This window comes from Protopterus annectens, chromosome 10.part0 (genome assembly GCF_019279795.1).
Source record: "Protopterus annectens isolate FY-2018-M chromosome 10.part0, PAN1.0, whole genome shotgun sequence".
Lineage (NCBI taxonomy): Eukaryota > Metazoa > Chordata > Ceratodontiformes > Protopteridae > Protopterus > Protopterus annectens.
The window spans coordinates 1630892647-1630913816 of NC_056744.1; positions in this window are offsets into that span (position 1 = coordinate 1630892647).

Below are 21170 nucleotides of genomic sequence, written 5' to 3' on the forward strand. Positions count from 1 at the left end.
TGTCTCTATGGGGTTCCTCCCACCTCTGAAAAATATGCTGAATGTTTCCCTCTCAAACTCACCCATGAATGGAGCTTTGGGCAGCAGCACAGACTCTAAATGATGGCCTACAGGGAAGAGTTGTATAGACCAACCATTATGAGCATTTGCTGTAGTATGCAGTATTCTCAAGGTAGGTAAATACGGTTCACAGAATGCCCACAGACAGCATGCCATGGCAGGGCTAGCCACTAACGGTGTAAACATATGGCTCTAGGTGATTCGGGTTGTGTTAACTAATGTCACTAAATGGGCATGGGTATTTGCCAGTTATAAGTGGGTTGAGGGCCGGGCCTGTCGCATATTTTGTGTATTCAAATGAGACACTGAGGCACTGTGATGGATTCAAGCTGTTTACTCTATATAAACACATCAGGAGCTATAACTAGAACATGTATTTTAAACTAACTGACTGACTAATTACTTCAAGCACACTCGCATGTGCATCTCCATTCATGCCTGCATTCACTCTGACTGACTATACAAAATGGCACTGATCTTGCACATGCTCTGTAACTTATATATGCATGCTATCTAGCTACAGTGACTGACTAGGTACGATACACACAATGACCTACATTCTCCCTCTTTGATTTGTTCAACATGCAATAGCAGAACAAGACATTTTACAAGCTAGATATCACATCAACATATAACAACAAATGAATTTAGGTCCAAGTCTCTGTGTTATCTTGAAATGGGTCTGGAAAGTCTACCCAATCTTGTCACATAAAAAGTTTGACTGAGTTTAGCAACAGGGACAGTCTCTGGGGATTCTTTTACAACTGGAAATTCAGGGATTACATCAGGATTACTTGAAGAAAGTACACTGCCTCTGGAATTTGAACAAGTGTAGAGCCACTCTGAGAAACAGAGTCTCTGGCACAGGCAATCTGCTGTGTCACTGGTTCTGAAACTGATAATATGTGTCTTCAATTCCTTCTAAAATCCATTCCATCAGATTGTACGATGTAAGATCTCAGTTCTTCACAAATATCTTTGACAATTCTCACTCAGTCATATCCTTTAAATGTTTGCATTCTCATAATCTCTCCTTGTCTTAATGGTCTAAGAGGTTTGCTGGATTTATCATAGTACAACTTTTGTGACTGGTGTTTTTTTCAAAAGTTGAGTCTTGACCATTCTGTTGTTCTTTGCATTTGGTATCAGTAATTGTTTACTGATTAGAAGAGTTGTTCTAGTCTGTCTGGACATCACTCTCTGAGTAGGTGAACCAAGCAAATTATCCTGAGGAATGTTTCTGAGATTGAGTAGGTTAAAGAAAACATTAGTACCATCTCTCTTGGATTTCTCCAACAAGTACTTTGCCCTTTGAACTGCACGCTCAGCTAATCCATTGGACTGTGGATACTCAGGACTACTAGTAACATGGACAAAGTCCCAAAACTCAAAAAAATTCTAGAACTGCTGACTTGTAAAAAGTGCACCATTATCAGATACAACTTTGTGCGGACTACCATGAACAGAAAAATGTCTCTTCGCTTTCGTAATGACAGTCCTGGACATTAAGTTAGGAAGAAGGTCAGATTCAAACCAATTTGAATGAGTCTACTAACACTAAATAATGTTGATCATTTCATTTGAAAATATCAATAGGAACCATCGATCATGGTAGTTTAGGACTTTGGTTTAGCTGAAGTGGTTCTTTTTGTTGGTACTATTTAGTACTGTTGCAAATAGAACATGCTAGAGTTTCCTTCTCTATATCTTTTGACATAGAAAGCCAAAATACTATGCCTCTTGCCCTTCTTTTGGTTGAATCAGTACCTAGGTGACCACAGTGCAAAATCTTGATATATTTCTGTTGTAATGCTGTAGGAATTACCACTTTAGGACCGTTCATGATGATTCCGGCTTCCATCAAGAGCTCATCTCTGTAAGGAAAATACTTCTGCATGTCAAATGGTAAACTAGTTTGTCGTGCTGGCCATCTTTGACTGATAAAATGTTTCAGCTTCTGGAAAATTGGGTCTGAGGCTGTGTAATTTCTAAGTTCATCAAGATGTGACCAGGAAAAAATGTTTGATTTCCATAACTTCAAAGTCTACTTTCTCATTGTCATGCTGTTCTTATGTTTGTCTGGGTGCTCTTGACAAAGCATCATCAAGGTATAGAAATTTGCCTTTCGTATACACAATATTGAAATTGTACTTTTGCAGTTTTAACATCATGCATTGCAAGCATGCTGGGCTGTATGTATTGGCTTTTTCAGGATTGTCACTAGAGGTTGGTGATCAGTCTCTGTTTGAACTGGTTTGCCATAAATATAATCATTGAACTTTGAACATGTGAACACAACTGCCAAAAGCTCTTTTTCACTTTATATATATTGCATTTCAGTTTGGGTTAAAGTTCTGGATGAATAGGATAAACATAGAAAGTTTGCTCACAGCTCTCTGTCTATCTACTTGCTTCTTCGGATATTCTATCTACTTGCTTCTTCGGATATTCTCTGGCTTTGCTCAATGTTAAATCACTGTCTCAAAGCAAAATCATTCTCACTGCATCATTACCACCACACACAAGACTGTCTTCTATCAACTCATCTTTCAGATCACCAAATCTGCATGTTTTTGCTTTATTTCTTAAGTCGGTAATATATGATGCTATAGTTTCACCAGGCCTTTGATTTCTTGCGTAAAACATGTGCCTTTCCATTGTAATATTTGTTTGAGGGTTACACATTTCTCTAAATTTATGTTTTAAGCACTCAGGATCTTCCCACATTTCAGCCTATATCACATTATGGTGGTTCTCCTCCTCCCCTGCATACACAGCAGGTGTATATACACATGCATGTTCCCTCTCAATGGCTTCTGAGCCAGCTAAATTAAGAAGCATGAATGCCTTTGTACATGTGTCTTTATCAGAAATTGCAGCCTGTATGAAAATATCATATTCTTGCTCAAAAACCCACCAGTTCTCAGCAATATTATTATCAAACACCAGTGGTCCAGGTTTATGAAATCCCTCTGCTATAACAACAAAATTAATTTAAATATAAGCATAGACCAGGTACTTGTTATTATGCTCAAATGCACAGCAATCTCTCTGAAAAGGCTTTACTTTAACACTGCAAACACAGCAAACACTCTGGACAGTTCAGACACTTCAAGAAGTTTCAGTTAATGTGCAAAAGTAGTAAATTGCAGAAAATGCAGTCATTTTAGCCTTTTCATACATTTTAACACTTTGCAAATTATTAATCTCCACGAAAAGGCACTTCGGAAGAACTACCCAACAATCAACCGAGTTAAAAAATAACTTACTGTCCAAAGCAAAACCACAAAAACATCTTTGTGTCTTTGTGTTTTTGCTTTTGGACAATAAAACTTAGTTTTTAACCCAGTGAAGTGTCAGGCAGTCCTTCCAAAGTGCCTTTTCTTAGAGATTATTGGTTTTGTTCTAATTGGTGCTTTTTCCTTGTGGATTTTTTAATTTTTTTTTGGTGCTTTGGATTTATTTCAAATACTTTTATCAATATGTCACTATTTCAGACATTTCATTTATCTTGGTAATTATTTCTAACATTTTGAATGCTTCACCACACATTTGGCGACTGAAAAATCATTTAAATGATTTTAAGAACCTTTGAATTTGAATAACCGCTGACCTTTTTCCGAGTTGGCTCCTGTATACTCCTCCACTTCTAACTGTGTGCCTCATGATTTGCAAGTTGCTTCAACTTTGGATCCCACTTCTGACACCATGTTGCATGTCTCTTGCATTCAGATGAGCCACTGCCCATTGTGATGGGTTCAAGTTGTTTATTGTACATAAACACATCAAGAGCTATAACTGGAACGTATATTTAAGCTAAATGACTGACTGACTCATTAATTCAAACACACTTGCATGTGCATCTCCATTCATATCTGTGTTCACTCTGGCTGACTATACAAAATGGCACTGAGCTTGCATGTGCTCAGTAACTTATATACGCATGCTATTTAGTTACAGTGGCTGACTAGGTACAATACACACAATGATCTACAAGGCCTACTCTAACCTACACCAGGGACCCATGCTAACATGAGAGGGGTGCATGTGTCGCTATTAGCAAGTGTGTGCTCACCATAAAGCCCAGAAGTCCTAGGTCAATAAGCTACTGGCTGTCTGGTGTCCAGTTGCCCAGCTTGTGTCATCCGGGATAGCTCTGTTGAGCAAAAACTGCATGTAAAACCAATCAACTTGCCAAACATAAACTATGAATTACCACACTCAGTAATGGTTCACTGACAGGACGGAGCTTGTAAGTGGATGGTATGATGGCAAGTAGGAGTTTGGACATCCTATGTATCCAGAAGACAAGATGGAAGGGCAGTGCAGTTAAGCTACTTGGTTTGGGATCCAGAGTCTTCTAGACAGGAGAGAACAATCTAGGAATAATTTGGAAATTGTGGTGAGGGAGAGACTTCAGAAGTCATTGAGGAATGTCATCAGAATTAGTGACAGGCTCATGGCAATCAGACTCCAGCCTAATGATAGGGCAATATTCATAATTTCAGCCTATGCCCCCACAGCAGGGTTGCAATAGTGAGGAAACGAGTGCATTCAGACAGCAATTGCAGAACCTACTAGATAAAGCAGGACAACAGGCATTGGTGTTGATGATGGGTGGCCTGAATGCACATATCAGGACAGACAGAACAGAAAATGAGGACTGCCTGGGTCCACATGGGTGGGGCAACAAAAATAAAGAAAGATAGGCCATTCTACACTTCTGTCTAGCAAATGGCTTGATATTAGCCAACACATGGTTATTCAAGAGAGACAGTCACAAGATCACATACAATAGTGGCCAAAATGCAACTCAAGTAGACTTCCTGCTTGTTAGAAAAGAACACTGGGGTTAAATCAGCGATTGCAAATTCATCCCCAGTGAAACAGTCAGCCGACAACATAAAACACTGGTTGCCACAATCAGCTGCAACCAGTGGTCAGAGAAGGCTCTAAGGTCAACTGGGATTCATGTTAATCCATTGAAGGCAGTTTTGACAAATGCAAACAAATTGATACCATTTCACTAGAACCACTTTCAGCAAACATTGAAACACTGAAAAAATGTCCACACCCCAAGAATTTTATACACACACATACACACACACACACATATATATATATATATATATATATATATATATATATATATATATATATATATATATATATATATATATATATATATATATATATATATATATATATATATATATATATATATATATGGGATCCGTACTATTTAACCAACGACCATTTGACTGAAAGTGAAATGGCCGAGCACACTTTCACGAAAGTGCTTTTCACTGAAAAAGCACTTTCGCGAAAGTGTGCTAACAAAGATAAAACTGTGGGGAAATGGCTGATGCTGAGATTGTAGTGCAGTGGGGATAAGGGAATATTCCCTTTTTCCCACTGTAGTGCAATCTCGAAGTGAGAATATAAAATTGGGGGGGTGGGGGGCAGCCCCCCACATGGGGGTGCAGGGGGGCTTTCCCCCCTGCGTAAATGTGAGTACTGTTTTTTTTTTTTTATTATTTTGCTGTTTTATAATTTTTTAGCACACTTTAGTGAAAGTGCTTTTTCGTTGAAAATCACTTACGCTAAAGTGTGTTCGGTCATTTACGTTTTGTGGAAACGTGATTTTGTGCAATAGTCCTAGTTCCATAAATATATATATATATATATATATATATATATATATATATATATATATATATATATATATATATATATATATATATATATATATATATAGTTCCCTATTAGAATCCTGAAACACTATAAGCCTGAAAGTCAAAATCCTGAAAACTAATGACTGAAAATGCAAAATCTCGAAAATGCAAAATCCTGAAAGTCAAAATCCTGAAAACACAAAATGGACATACTGACGTCATTGTGGCTTTGCTATTGTTAGCCCTGTGGTGTTAGGTCATGCGTTGGGTCCAGGTAAGTGTGCGGTTGGTGTTATGTTAGGGTTTGGGGCGGTATAAGTGAGTTAGGGTTAGGGCGCAGGTTAGGCATGTATGCAATAGTAACAAATATTGGGGTTAGGGGCGGTTTAAGTGAGTTAGGGTTAGGGCGCGGGTCAGGTGAGTGTGCGATAGTGACGGACCTTAGGGTTAGGGTTAGGGTCAGGGTCAGTTGGTAGATATTAGTGTCTTTATAGTGACATATTAGCATTATTTGTGTTTTCAGGATTTTGACTTTCAGGATTTTGCATTTTCGAGAGTTTGCATTTTCAGTCATTAGTTTTCAGGATTGTGACTTTCAGACTTATAGTGTTTCAGGATTCTAATAGGGAACCATATATATATATATATATATATATATATATATATATATATATATATATACATATATATACATATATATATATATATATATATATATATATATATATATATATATATATATATATATATATATATATATAGATATATATATATATATATATATATATATATATATATATATATATATACATACACACACACACACACACACACACACACACACACACACACACACACACACACACACACACACACACACCAACTCTGAGGTTGCACAACAGAGGAGAAAAAGGCAATCTCCACTTTCATTGAAGGTGGTTTCATCAAACTGGCTTTGGTTTCTTTGTGTTCACTGAAATCGCCTTCAATGGATTAACATGCTCCTGGTCAACAGAGACCTGGCTGAAGACTTGGAAGCTGACTATAGAGAAAGAACAACAGGAATAACTTATGGCTCTGGCACCCCAAGAAGAAGAGGAAATGGGTGGAGATTAAGAAAAATGGCAATCCCTCAAAACAACATGTGTGAGAACTACAGAATAAATATGTGACTGAGGCAGGTATGGAAATAACGTACTTAGGAAAAGCTAGTGGTGGAATGCAGAAGTCCAGCAAGTCATCAAAAGAAAGAAGGAGTACAGGAAAAAGTGGGAGATAGAAAGGACCAACCAGACTGGGAAGAAATACTGGTTGGATAACAAGAGACTATGAGTAGAGTTGCAATAGCAAAGAACAAGGCATTAGAGGCACTTTACCAACTTCTGGAAAGTGACTCAGGAGATGGCACAAAGAAACTATATAAGGTTGCAAGGCAAAGACAGAAAGATAAAGAAAACAGTCAAACACCCTTCTTAAGAGAAGCCAGCAACAACCAGTTCATCAGTCCATAGGATATCAAATTCAGACAGAAGGAGCACTTTCAGCAGTTTCTAAATGAAGAAAACCACACAGAAGCTGTACTGCCCCAGACGTGGCCTACAATGACAGAAGAGGGGAAGTGAACCATAGAAGAAGTAAGAACAGCACTAAGGAAAATGAAGTCAGGAAAAGCAGTAGGCTCAGATGAGGTCACAGCAGATATGATTAAGATGTTGAGTAGGATCGGAGAAAAATGGCTCCTGACATCACTCATAGCAATGTAGAGAGAAAGGTGTATCCCAGATGACTGGAGAATAAGCATACTAGCGCCAGTGTGTTCAAGAACAAAGGGAAAATTCACAACTGTGGGCAGTACAGATATATCAATCTCCTGTCACACTGCATGAAAGTTCTGGAGAGGGTGATTGATAAACAGATACACAGCATAGTAGAATGTAAGATGACAGATGAGCTGTCCAGATTCAGACCAGAATGCAGCACAACTGACCTGATGTTTGCAGTGAGACAGATACTTGAGAAGAAGCTAGAAATGAGGAACGAGTCCAACTGGACATTCCTAGACTTGGACAAAGCATATGACAAGGTCCCAAGAAGGCTGATTTGGGCAGTCCTGTGGTGGTTCAAAGTTCCAGAAACACTGGTACACTTAGTGCAAGCTATGTACAAGGACTCAATGACTCGAGTACGAACAGTGAGAGTAGTTGTGCATCTGGGTTCAACTCTGAGCCCACTGCTGTTCATACTGATGATGGACTGCATTAGCAAACAGATCAGAGAGGACAGCTCAAAAAAGTTGCTGTATGCAGATCATATGGCATTACAGGCAGACGCTGAGCAAGAACTTCAACAAAGATAGGGGAATGGAATACAAAACTGAAGGCACATGAGATGAAAGTGAGTACAGATTAGATAGTTATAATGGCAGGAAATGGGGGAAATCAGAAGAAGCTGAGACTTGCGATAGAAGGGAAAATAGTGGAACCAGTTAACAGCTTCAAGTACCTTGAAAGGGTGGTTGAGGATAAAGGAGGTGTGAATGAGGAGGTCAAAACTAGAATCAGAGGGGATGCACCCAACTGGCAAAGAGTGTCATGTATAGTGCATGACAGAAGAATGCCAAAGAAGTTGAAAAGCAACTGGACAAAACTGTTGTGTGACCAGTATTAATGTATGGTACAGAAACATTGGCAGTAAAGGCAGAGCTGCTGAGGAAACTAGAGGTGATGATGATGAAGTGCTTGAGAGGGATGGTAGGATGCACACTGTGGGACAGACAAATAAATGAAGACATAAGAGCAGGGGCGGCTCGTGCTATTGGACTGCCAGACTGCAGCCCCCCCAGCTGTAAAACATTAAAATAAAACAAAAAGAAAATAAAAATATCAACTGTGAGTCCCAGAACATCACCCATGTGCACTTGTGGCATTTCTCAATATTCAGACTGCTGGTGAACCAGCCTGGAGCATGCACACAGAATCCAGACTGTCTCCACCAGCAGTCTGGATTACAAAGGCAACATGCAGGTCCAAATTTTCCCAGCAGTCTATGCAGTTAGAACTGCATAGACTGGAAGAGGATTGGACTGCAACGTCCACAGGCAGGTAGGCTGAAGCTGGTGCTCTCGCAGAAAGGATAGAATGACGAGGCTGGTGCTCTTGCGGATGGATAGGTCAAGTGGGTATGTGAAACTCCTACTAGGACAGATCTTTCCAACTTGGGGCTGGATCTGGCGACTTGTTTGGCTCAGGTAGTGTGTGTGTGATGCCCCAGTTGCTACATAGTGGTGGGTAGAGAATAAGGCTTGAACCCTGTACCTTGGGCTCAAGTGGCAAGAGCCTGAATTCCCTACCCACCACCATTTGTAAAAACATTGCAGATTTTTGCCTCATATTTGTTCTGTTCTGTTCCTCATAAAATCTGTGGTTTCTGTATTTTTGTTTCTTAACACAGTCAGTAGTGCAGTGATGCAGTGGTAGCATTGTTGCCTGACAGCTACAGGTTGTCTGGTTTGATTCTTGGCTGGGGTGCCTTTTGTGAGGAGTCTGCATGTCCTCCCTGTGTTTATGTGGGTTTGCTCTGGCGTCCTCAAAGGATATTTGAAATTTGTCCCTATTTTTTTGACTGTATTCCCTCATTATTGGCTTCGTCCAGGTTTTTTGTGCCAAGGTTGAGAGCTATGGTGATAACTGAACTCACTGAATATGTTTGGGGGCTGTATTCCCCCATTATTGGCTTTGTTCAGGTGTTTTCTGCTAAGATGTTGACAGCTATGGTGAGAACTGAATTCACTAAATGGTAGCCATTTAAGTTTCAGTCTTCCTTTCTTTCAGAAAACAGATGATTTGGCATAGTAGTATGTTGCTCCGACTGTTTTGCACAGGGTCCTGGGTTCAATACTTGGCAGTGAAATATATGGTGGTAACACAGCATTTTATTCTAACAACTTTCCAACATTATACAAGCAATGTTTAAATTGTGTCCCTGTTTTTTTGGTCTTTTGCCCCCCCCCCCCCACTAAATTTTGGCTTTTTCCAGATTTCATGTGCTGCAAAGTTCAGACATACAGCTGAGTGTCAAGTAGATTTTACAAGAAGAAAAGTTTAGTGCTGCTTATGCAAAGTCTGCTTGCATTGTTAACAGCACAATAGGTAATATACTTGCTTTTGATGCAGAAGGCTGTGTGTTCTACTCCCACAGTAGGTAGATGCATTGCTGATACTGTATCGTATTGTAAAGGGGGTGGATGCTGCAGTCCTTTTTGGTGACGATACCTAGTAACTATGAACCTGAAATCAGTTTGTCATCCATTCCCTATTGTAATATTACTAGCTTATCATTTTTTAATGCAACTTAGGCAATTTATTCCTCAAGGGCAACAGGCACTTTATTTGTAGATGAAACAATGAAATATAAAGTTGTTTTCTAGCAGCAACCTCTTCATTAGTTACAGATTTCTTTAATGTGGAATTATTTAGATGACTTTTACTTCTTCAGAGATTGTGCATATTTACTGATACTGGTGGACTGTAGAAGTTTGATAGACTTTTATGATAGAAATGTTCTGAATTGGGTGGTTTTGTCATTATTGGTGCATGCATTTTGTTTCATTGTTTACTGGAAAAATGTTCAAAACAAATTTAAAACGCCCTCTAACAGCTGTACTATATTGTACAAGGAATATAATTTAATATAATCAGGAAGGTGTATCAAAGACCACGTGTATGTTTTGTGTGCAAGGGGCCTATGATTTGAAAACAGCCCAAAGTTAATCTTTATCTGCCACTGGCAAAATGTATTTTGTTTGAATATGGGTTTCAATGCTGTTTCAATGAATGTGAGTTTCAAGGGCAGAGAAGTTTTAATGCTAAGTCTGTTTTCACTGTGAGATTGCATTGCTTTATTTAGCAGATGTCTTAGTGTTTGTGCCGTAAAATGCAAAATAAAACTTTCAAATGAAGTCCAAATCATCATAGAAGTAAAGCAGTATGCACATTAGTGTTTATGGTTTTCTTCTTCTTCTTCTTCTTCTTCTTTCGGCTGCCACAGCGGATCACCTGTTTCCATTTTTTCCTGTCCTCTGCATCTTGCTCTGTCACACCAACCACCTGCATGTCCTCTCTCACCACATCCATAAACCTTATCTTAGGCCTCCCTCTTTTCCTGTTACCTGGCAGCTTCATCCTTAGCATCTTTTTCCCAATATACTCTGCATCCCTCCTCAGCACATGTCCAAACCAATTCAATCTCGCCTCTCTGGCTTTGTCTCCAAACTGTCCAACCTGGGCTGACCCTCTAATATACTGATTCCTAATCCTGTCTACCCTCATCACACCCAGTGCAAATCTTAACAACTTTAACTCTGTCACATCCAGCTCTGACTCCTGCCTTTTTGTCAGTGCCACTGTCTCTAGCCCATATAACATAGCTGGTCTCACTACCCTCTTGTAGACCTTCCCTTCCACTCTTACTAGTACTCATCTGTCACAAATCACTCCTGACACTCTTCTCCACCCACTCCACTCTGCCTGTACTCTCTTCTTCACCTCTCTTCCACACTTACCATTACTCTGAACTGTTGATCCCAAGTATTTAAACTCATCCACCTTCGTCAACTCTACTCCCTGCATCCTCACCATTCCTCTATCCTCCCTTTCACTCACACACATATATTTCATCTTAGTCTGGCTGACCTTCATTCCTCTCCTCTCTAGAGCATATCTCCACCTCTCCAGGATCTCCTCAACCTATTCCCTACTCTCACTATGTATCACAATGTCATCTGCAATCATCATAGTCCATGGGGACTCCGGTCTGATCTCGTCTGTCAACCTGTCCATCACCAGTCTAAAGAAGAAAGGGCTCAGAGCTGATCCTTGATGTAATCCCACCTCCACCTTAAACGCATCTGTCACTCACCACTGTCACACTACTCTTGTACATATCCTGTACCACTCTTACATACTTCTTGGCCAATCCCGACTTCCTCATACAATACCACAACTCCTCTCTAGGCACCCTGTCATATGCTTTCTCTAAGTCCACAAAGACACAATGCAACTCCTTCTGACCTTCTCTGTACTTCTCCATCAATACTCTCAGAGCAAACATCGTATCTGTAGTGCTCTTTCCTGGCATGAAAACATACTGCTGATCACTAATCATCACCTCCCTTCTTAACCTAGCTTCCACTACTCTTTCCCATAATTTCATGCTGTGACTGATCAGTTTTATCCCTCTGTAGTTACTACAGCTCCGCACATCACCATTATTCTTAAAAATCGGTACCAAAACACTTTTTCTCCACTTCTCAGGCATCCTCTCATTTTCCAAGATTTCATTAAACAATCTGGTTAAAAATTCCACTGCCATTTCTCCTAAACACCTCCAAGTTTCCACAGGTATGTCATCTGGGCCAACAGCCTTTCCATTCTTCATCCTCTTCATAGCTATCCTTACTTCTGCCTTGCTAATCCATTGCACTTCCTGATTCACTATCCCCACATCATGCAGCCTTCTCTCTCTCTCATTCTCTTCAATCATCAGCCCCTCAAAGTACTCCTTCCATCTGTTCAACACATTCTCCTCGCTAATGAGTATCTTTCCCTCATTATTCTTTATCACCCTTACCTGCACATCTTTACTAGCTTGGTCCCTCTGTCTAGCCAATCGGTACAGGTCCTTTTCTCCCTCCTTAGTGTCCAACCTTTCATACAACTCTCTATATGCCTTATCCTTAGCCTTTGCCACCTCTCTCTTTACCATGCACCTCATCTCCTTATACTCCTGTCTACTTTCTTCATCTGTCTGACAATCTCACTTCTTCTTCGCCAACCTCTTTCTCCGTATACTCTCCTGTACTTCCTCATTCCACCACCAGGTCTCCTTGTCCTCCTTCCTCTGTCCAGATGTCACACCAAGCACCTTTCTAGCAGTCTCCCTTACTAGCTCTGCTGTAGTTACCCAGCTATTCGGTAACTCTTCACTGACACCCACTGCCTGTCTTAACTCTTCCCTGAACTCAACCTTACAATCACCCTTTTTCAATTTACACCATTTGATCCTTGGTGCTGCCCTCACACTCCTCCTCCTCCTCTTCTTGATCACCAATGTCATTCTACAGACCACCATTCTATGCTGCCTAACTACATTTTCCCCTGTCACCACTTTACAGTTTCCAATTTCCTTCAAACTGGCCCTCCTGCATAGGACATAATCCACCTGTGTGCATCTCCCTTCACTCTTTTATGTCACCCTATGCTCCTCCCTCTTGTTAAAATACATATTCACCACAGCCATGTCCATCCTTTTTGCAAAATCCACTACCATCTTACCTTCTCCATTCCTTTCCTTAACACCATACCTACCCATCACTTCCTCATACCCTCTGTTCTCTTCACCAACATGCCCATTGAAATCATCTAACTCACTCCAAAATTTTTCTTTCTCATCCATCGCACACCCAACTTGCGGAGCATATGCCCTAACAACATTCATCATTACATCATCAATTTCCAGCTTCATAAACATCACTCTATCCAGCACTCTTTTCACCTCCAAAACACTCTTGGTATACCGTTCATTCAGGATAACCCCTACCCCATTTCTCCTCCCATCCACACCATGATAGAACAATTTGAACCCACCTCCAATACATCTAGCCTTACTCCCCTTCCACCTGGTCTCTTGTACACACAATATATCAACCTTCCTTCTATCCATCATATCAGCTAGCTCTCTCCATATACCAGTCATGCTGCCAACATTCAAAGTTCCTACCCTCACTATCACACTCCTAACCTTTCTCCTCTCTTCCTGCCTTCGGGCATGCATTCCACCTCTTCATCTCCTTCTCCTCCTTCAGCCAACAGTAGTCCAATTTCTGCCAGCACACTGTCAGCTAACAGTACTAGTGGCAGTCGTTGTTAACTCGGGCCTCGACCGATCCGGTATGTAAATCTGTATTGGTTTCCGCATTATGGTAAATGGAGTGAAATAGCCAAGTCATGGTTTATTGAAATGGGTGCAGGGGGGAGGCTCCATTCAACCATGATTTTGTGAGGGGAAGGGCGGCAAACTCAAAGACAGCCCCAGCTGAACTATACCTCTCATCTGTCCAGATTTTCACAGAATGAATAGATTTTTGCTTCTTTTTTTTTGATTTGTTCCTCATAAAATGTGTGGTTTTCTGGCAAATAATTTAGGAATTAAGTCACTAAATAATGACAGACACTGAGTTTCAGACTTCATTACCTTCAGAAAAATGCATGCTAAAGCAAGACCTGCTAGTCTATCAATTGTCTCAGTTTATACAACAATTTATAGTATTGTTTATATGTTCCCCTAGTATATTTGGCCTTGTCCAGGTTTCCTGCATTAACAGGTTGAGATGTAAGTGCAAATAAATTGCTTTATAGAATTAGGCATATCCAAACCTCTCAACTGTCCCCGATTTTGGCTCAAAATATTGTTCTTCCCCTAATAATCCCACCACAAAATGGCAACTTTGGAAGAAAACGTGGAGGGCTTACAATCAAGAAATAACTGTAATAATCAGAGTTATAGATTACTTTTATTTCAGAAATGCATGTAGATTATTTTATTTTGTCAGCTGCTCAAGTTAGCAGTAGTAATATTAAAAAAGTGCCACTTTGACAGGTTCCCAGCTGTATTGTGTGGCTATTTTATATTTTTAAAGCCAAAAGAAAATAGCTGCTGTAATAATCTCCAAAAAAGAAAACATAAACCAAACACTGGAGACGGCAGAACAATATGCTCCAAATAGCTTTTATTAGTATATAGTATTATATTATATAGTAATATTAGTATATAGGGCAAGCACTTTCACCATTTAGGCTTCTTCAGGCCCTATATACTAATAAACGTGTTATTCTTTTTTGCCTGGAGTATATTTTCTGGAAGTTGGAGACTACTCGTTTTTTGGATCGGTATATTTTACTGAGACGAACTGTGACTGTGATTTGCTATTTGGAGCATATTGTTCTGCCGTCTCCAGTGTTTGGTTTATTTTACATTTTTGCATCACATTTTTAGTCCATTTTTCATAAAAATTTGTTTTTTTGGCAAATTAGTGGCAAATCATTAAAGACTGAAGTTAGAAAATAATGACAGACATTTGAGTTTCAGATTTCATACCTTTCAGAAAATTCATACTAATGCAAGGCCTACTATTCTATTATCTTTCTAAGCTTATAAGAGCAGTATTTAAAAATTGTCCCACTTCTATGTATGGCTCTGTCCATATTTCTTGTTCTGAGGTTGGCAGGTATGACAAATGTGTCAGGGCCATCACAGTCAGCCAGAGACATTTCAAATTGTGACATACTTGTTGCACCCCACTCTCCCATGTAGTGACTATGGATGTGTCCAAGCAAGGCAAGGAGCAGTTATGCAGTGTAAATGTGCAGAGTATCCCCAAATCCAAGGTAGACACAAGTGCTACTTTTATTCTGTCCTTGATTTTGCAAAATGTTCTGGTTTCTGTCATATTTTTATACTGTTGATTTATGCTTATTATTACTCAGAAAGTGCCTGTTGCTCTGTGTTTAAGTAGCAATGTTTTAATGACCATCAGGTAAGCTTGTCTGAGATTGTAAGATGCAAGTAAGCTTTAATAAGTATACTGTTAAAGAACTGCCAACATTGAAAGCCTTTCTGTTGTTGTCATGCAGAGAATACTTACATAACTAGATAACGTATAAGCCTTGGGTATTGAATTGCATATGACAGTATTTGTAATAAAGGACAGGGTTACATTATTTTTGTGGTCTTTCCAGCTGTTGGAAGTGTCTTGTGAGGTACATCCCAAACGGGGCATTGTACTCTATGATGGGTCTGATGAGTGACGAGTAGAGGGGCACTATAACCTCTTTATTTCTAGATGCAAACCCTTTAGTAATTAGATGGGCTACATAAAAGGATTTCCTAACTACTTTGGCAATATGATTGCCAAAGGAGAGATTACTATCTACCTGTGTCCCCAGATCTCTTATTATCTCTTCTGTACTAAGGGGGCTGCCACCTATGTGGTAATTCATGGGTGTTTTGTTTTTCCCAAAAGGAATGATTATGCATTTTTTGGCATTTAGCTTGAGACCATGACTTTGACACCAGGTGTCCGTGTCAGTAAGGCCCTTTTGGAGAATGTCTGTGTCAGCCGGAGAGTCAATTATGGCTCCCAGTTTGCAGTCATCGGCGAATTTGATTAGCCATTGTCCTCCTGTGTTTGCCTGTATTTCTGAGAAGTATATGCCAAACAGTAGGGGTCCCAGGACCGAGCCTTGTGGGACACCACTTGTGACTGGTTTAGAGTCGGACCTGGAGCCCGCTATTCTTACCATGTGAGTTCTGTCTGTAAGCCAGTTGGCAACCCATCTCGTGATGTAGGGGTTTATGTTCAGGCTGGAGAGTTTTTCTATAATTCCCAAGTGGGGAATGGTGTCAAAAGCCTTGGTGAGGTCAAGGTAGGCTGTGTGAACTATCTTCCCCTCATCAATGGCCTTGGTGACTGTCTCGAAGAAGTCAACCAGGTTTAGTAGGCATGATCTGCCCTTAACAAAGCCGACCTGGGTGAGGTCAAGTGTTTGGAGGTTCCCAATGTCTTTGTTAATGAGTTCCATGATTATGCGCTCCATAGCCTTGCAGACCAGGCTAGTCAGGCTTATGGGGCGATAGTTACCAGGGTCAGTTGTGGTCCCTCCTTTGTGCAGCGGAATAACAGTTGCTGTGCACCATTCTATAGGCATGTAGCCTGTGGAGATGCTGAGGTTGAACATTGTGTTTAGGTGGGGGGTTAGTTTGTTCTGTAGTTCATGCAAGATACAGCCTGGGACACCATCTGGCCCCATTGACGATGTGCTTTTGGCTTTTGAAAAGGCTGTTTTCACCTGTGCATCTGTGATTACCAGCACACTACACTTTTCTGGTATTGTTGTGGGCCCTTTTGGGGGTGAAGTTTGCACTGAATCTATCTGCCAGGATGTTGGCAATATCAGTGGGTTCGGTATATTTTGTGCTATTTTGCACTAGCTGCATACCCATAAAATAATAAAAATGCTTGTGAGGGTACATTAAACATATGTTGGATGACTATCTTCCTCCTTTCCCCTCCTAAAAGTCACTTTCTGTGCTCCCTTCTGGTGTTAGAGTGGAATGAAAGTGAAAGGGCAAATGGCCATAGTCACATATTTCAGCTTGCTGCTGTTGTATGTCTAAACAACATACCTACACAACCCAAAATCCAAAAGACAGAGACACCCTCTGTGTACCTCTCTAATGTCAAACTAGAACAAAGATGAAAGAACAAATAGAGCACAACCACATATTTCAGTTTGTTGTTTAAGATGTACAAATGCAGCATGTCTCATTTTCCCCTACTCCCGAAAAGATAGCAACCTGTATATACAACTGATTTTAAAAGGGAAGACATTGAAAAAAATAACACACATCAAAGTTTTCTAATGTGTTTCTCCTCGGGAGTACACTGGTTCTAAACAGGCTATAGTCACCTTCTGTATCATCAGCCCCCCACACAAACTATAGTGACTTTCTCTGCCCACCTCTGAGTGGGTCACTTTGAATACTAGGTGGGGCTGATGGCAGAAGCCCTTACCATTCCTTTCTAGAATTTCACAGAATGCCCAACTTTTTTCATATGTTTGGTCTGTTCCTTATCAAATTTCTGTTTTTTGGCAAATGATTGAGGATTCAAGTCAGTAAATAATGCCATCCATTTGGGCTTCAAGCTTCAAAACCTTCAGAAAATGAATGTTAATGCAAAATAATTATTCTAGCAATTTTTTAACTTTATAAAAGTAGGATTTAAAATTTGTCCCTTATTTTGGCCCTTTGTACTCCATTATTGTTGGCTGTTCTTGATCAAAGACATTGAAAGGCATGGGACCCTTACTTAGCCACTTACACAGCTAGCAGTGGTGGCCCCCTAAAGCTTGGAGGGTCTAGATGTCCTGTGATGCATTTTATGCCTTATTGTTTTGGTTTATGAATGTGCTCACCAATATTATTTTTACACACACACACACACACACACACACACACACACACACACACACACACACACACACACACACACACACACACATTCCATACTGTCAACTGTCTCTGATTTTGCCTTATATTTTTATTCTGTTCCATCTAAAATGTGTGGTTTTCTGCAAACTGTTGATAACTTGCAGCCACTAAATGATGACAAACATTTGAGATTTAGACTTCACATTCTTCAGAAAATTCATGCTAATGCAAATAATGTTATTTTACTAATTTTATAATGATAATAGAGAAATACTTAACATGTGTCCCTGTTTTGGGGCCTTTGTCCCCATTATTTTTTGGCTTTATACCTCATTCTTGAGCTAAGACATTGAGAGCTATCTCAGTGTCTCTCTTTCTCTCTCTCTCTCTCTCACACACACACACACACACACACACACACACACACACACACACACACACACACACACACACACACACACACACACAGACACTGCAGTCTGAAACTCATACTCATATTAATAGCTTTTCTGCCTCATCATTAAAAAGTAAGAATAAAGAGTGACATGCTGAAGCACGTAAATTATCCCTGCTGTGACTCAGGTTTCTGTTTTAGTCTTTACCTCTCAGCTGCCACTGGCCTCATATTTTTTCCCTGCTCTTGTAAATTGTTTGATCTTCTGGTAAACTACTGAAGGTTATAGTTATTCAGCAATGCCAGACACTAAAGATCCATACTTCTTATTGTGCAGAAAATGTACGTGAATACAGAACCTGTTGATCTATCAACTTTTTTAAAAATAATCTGAATAATATTTTCCCCAGAATTCTTCAATAAAGGTTAAGCTGTTTGACAGCACACTGGCACAGTCTCCACCCACTCTAAACAATAAATAGCTTTTTTTTATAAAATAAAGATACACAGAAAGCCCCTGGTACATATTCTTTACATTTTCTGGGCCTCTGCATTGCTGCTTTCTGCCCAGCTACTTTTCCAATCAATGTAGACAATAATTTGGCCTTTGACAAACATGTGGCCAAGGTATTAAGAAAATCATTCTATGATGCCCAACTTAAAAGTAAGGGCATGGCATTCAGGTCCAAGAAAGTCATAGTGACACTTTATTCAACACTTATCAGACCCATCATTGAGTATAATGCCCCTTCGGCATGTACCTGACCAGAAATATGCAACAGAGGGTATGCCCACAAATGTTTTTTACTGGAGAATCCAGAGTACAAACACATTGTCCTATACAGATCGCCTTAAAGCCCTATCTATATATACTATGTCCTATAGGCTACTGAGAGGTGATCCTCAGATCAAGCTCTAATGGACCTTTTACACATTCATAAATTGAGCAGCATCAAAACCACTAGATCAAAGGATTTACATTTTGCCTGTGACAAAAATAAGCCATTTTGGCAAATCAGATATATGTCTGAGAGGATCCCCATACTCTGGAATAGGATCCATCCTTAACCCTATTTAAGCATAACCTTGACCAATGGATGGAAAATCAGAAGTTCACCCCCGGTCTGTCCCCCATGAGTCTGATAGACAGAGGCAGACAGCAATGCTTAAGCTAACATACCCCCTAAATAATCTCTAGAAACTTCTTAACATACTCCCTGCTAATAAATGCCAGTGATACATAGGGACATTATTGGCTTGGATTTCACAGCTAGGCTCATAAAGGTCCTGATGGTCATTAACCTAGTATATACCTATGAACCTATAAACCTAATCAAGCAACTTAGCCAATCAGTAGCAAGTGCAAGCAGGTAGCAGGTTTGTTAATTTACTGACATAATGAATAAATACTGCTACCCACAGAAAACATACAATACCTTAACGAGTGCTTCAAAATATCAAAGCACTTTCTTGCATTACCAGAAAACTGGATGAGGAACTCAGTTTCTAAATAATCCAGAAAAAAGCTCAATTGGCAAACTTATTGAGGGCACGTTGTTTGCTGCTAGAGCCTTTGGTTTATCTTCATTAATTTTATATCCCAAAAAGATCTAAAACTATCTCAATATGTTCCACAACACTGAAATGTGCTTTTCTGGATTTTTCAAGTACAAAGTAATATCATCTGCAAATAAAGGTAACTTTTCTTGACTAAGATACCATTTATATCCCTGCTTTCTGTACATCAAGACTGACCAACAACAGCAGTATTTTCTTACACTCTGCTTCCTTCTGGATCATCATTGTTCTATTAATATTGCCAAACGTTCGTCTTTCCTCCACAAAAATACATTGATCCATATGTATCAATTTTGGCAGCACATTTGCCATTCTCTTAGCTAATATAGATATTAGTATTTTATAACCCTGGTTTAAAACTGACATTTGTCTATTTCAAGCTGGATCTGAAGGGTATGTACTCTCTTTAGGTATTACGGCAACCACAGATTTCTTCCAAGACCCCCCCCCCCTTTAAAATACTGTTAAACAAAACCTTCCAGGTCTTTATCACTTTCTTCTCTTCTATCTTCCAAACTTCCACAGGAATGTCCAACTCAAAAGTGATGGACATGCGCCACCTAAAGAAATTCAAGTCACTGCGAGCCACACGCTCTAGTGAGCTAAACCTCACCACAACAATAAATAGAATGTGCTGGAGGGATAGAGTCCTGTCAGAGAGACTCCCCATGCTTTGGAACAACATTCCTAACTACATTAGGCAAAGCCCCTCACTAACACTTTTCAAGAGAAGCCTTGACGAGTGGATGGGTAACAGAAAATACACCCCTGGGATCACTTCATTGTCTCTGCTTGACAGAGGCTCAGTTAATTAATCAATGGGGTGGCGAAAGCCTACACACTCTGGCTAGGCTTAAAAATGCCCTCAGGCAGATAGCCTAGTACCTACCTATGAACCTATGAACCTATACCATCTATTCCTGGAGACCTCCCTGTTGTTTGATTATACGTTACTGTTTTTACCTCATCTCCTCCTATCTTAGCTGTTAATTGTTCAGTCTCATCTACCTCTAACCTCGTTATGGTTAAGTACTCCATAAATATTCCCATTCATGCCTTTTCTTAGTTTCCACATTTATCTTTTTATACAAAATTTCATAACAGTTCCAAAATATTTCCAATACCTCTATAGGATTTATGGTTATTTTTCTTGTACTAGGCTCCATAAGTTTGGTGATAACCCTTTCTCCTTTCTGTTATTTAGGTCATTGTGCTAAATGTTTTTGTTCTCTGGAGTTGCTATAAAAAGTAGTTGCCTAACAGTAACCTTTCTAAACTCATGTATATTATCCAAATACTCGCTTAATTTCCCTTTAGCAGTCTGCATTTCCTCCTTTTCTTGTTTTCTGAAATTCAATTAACCTTTGTCAACCCCTCTAAATAAAAACTATTACTTTTCCACATACCCGTTTCTC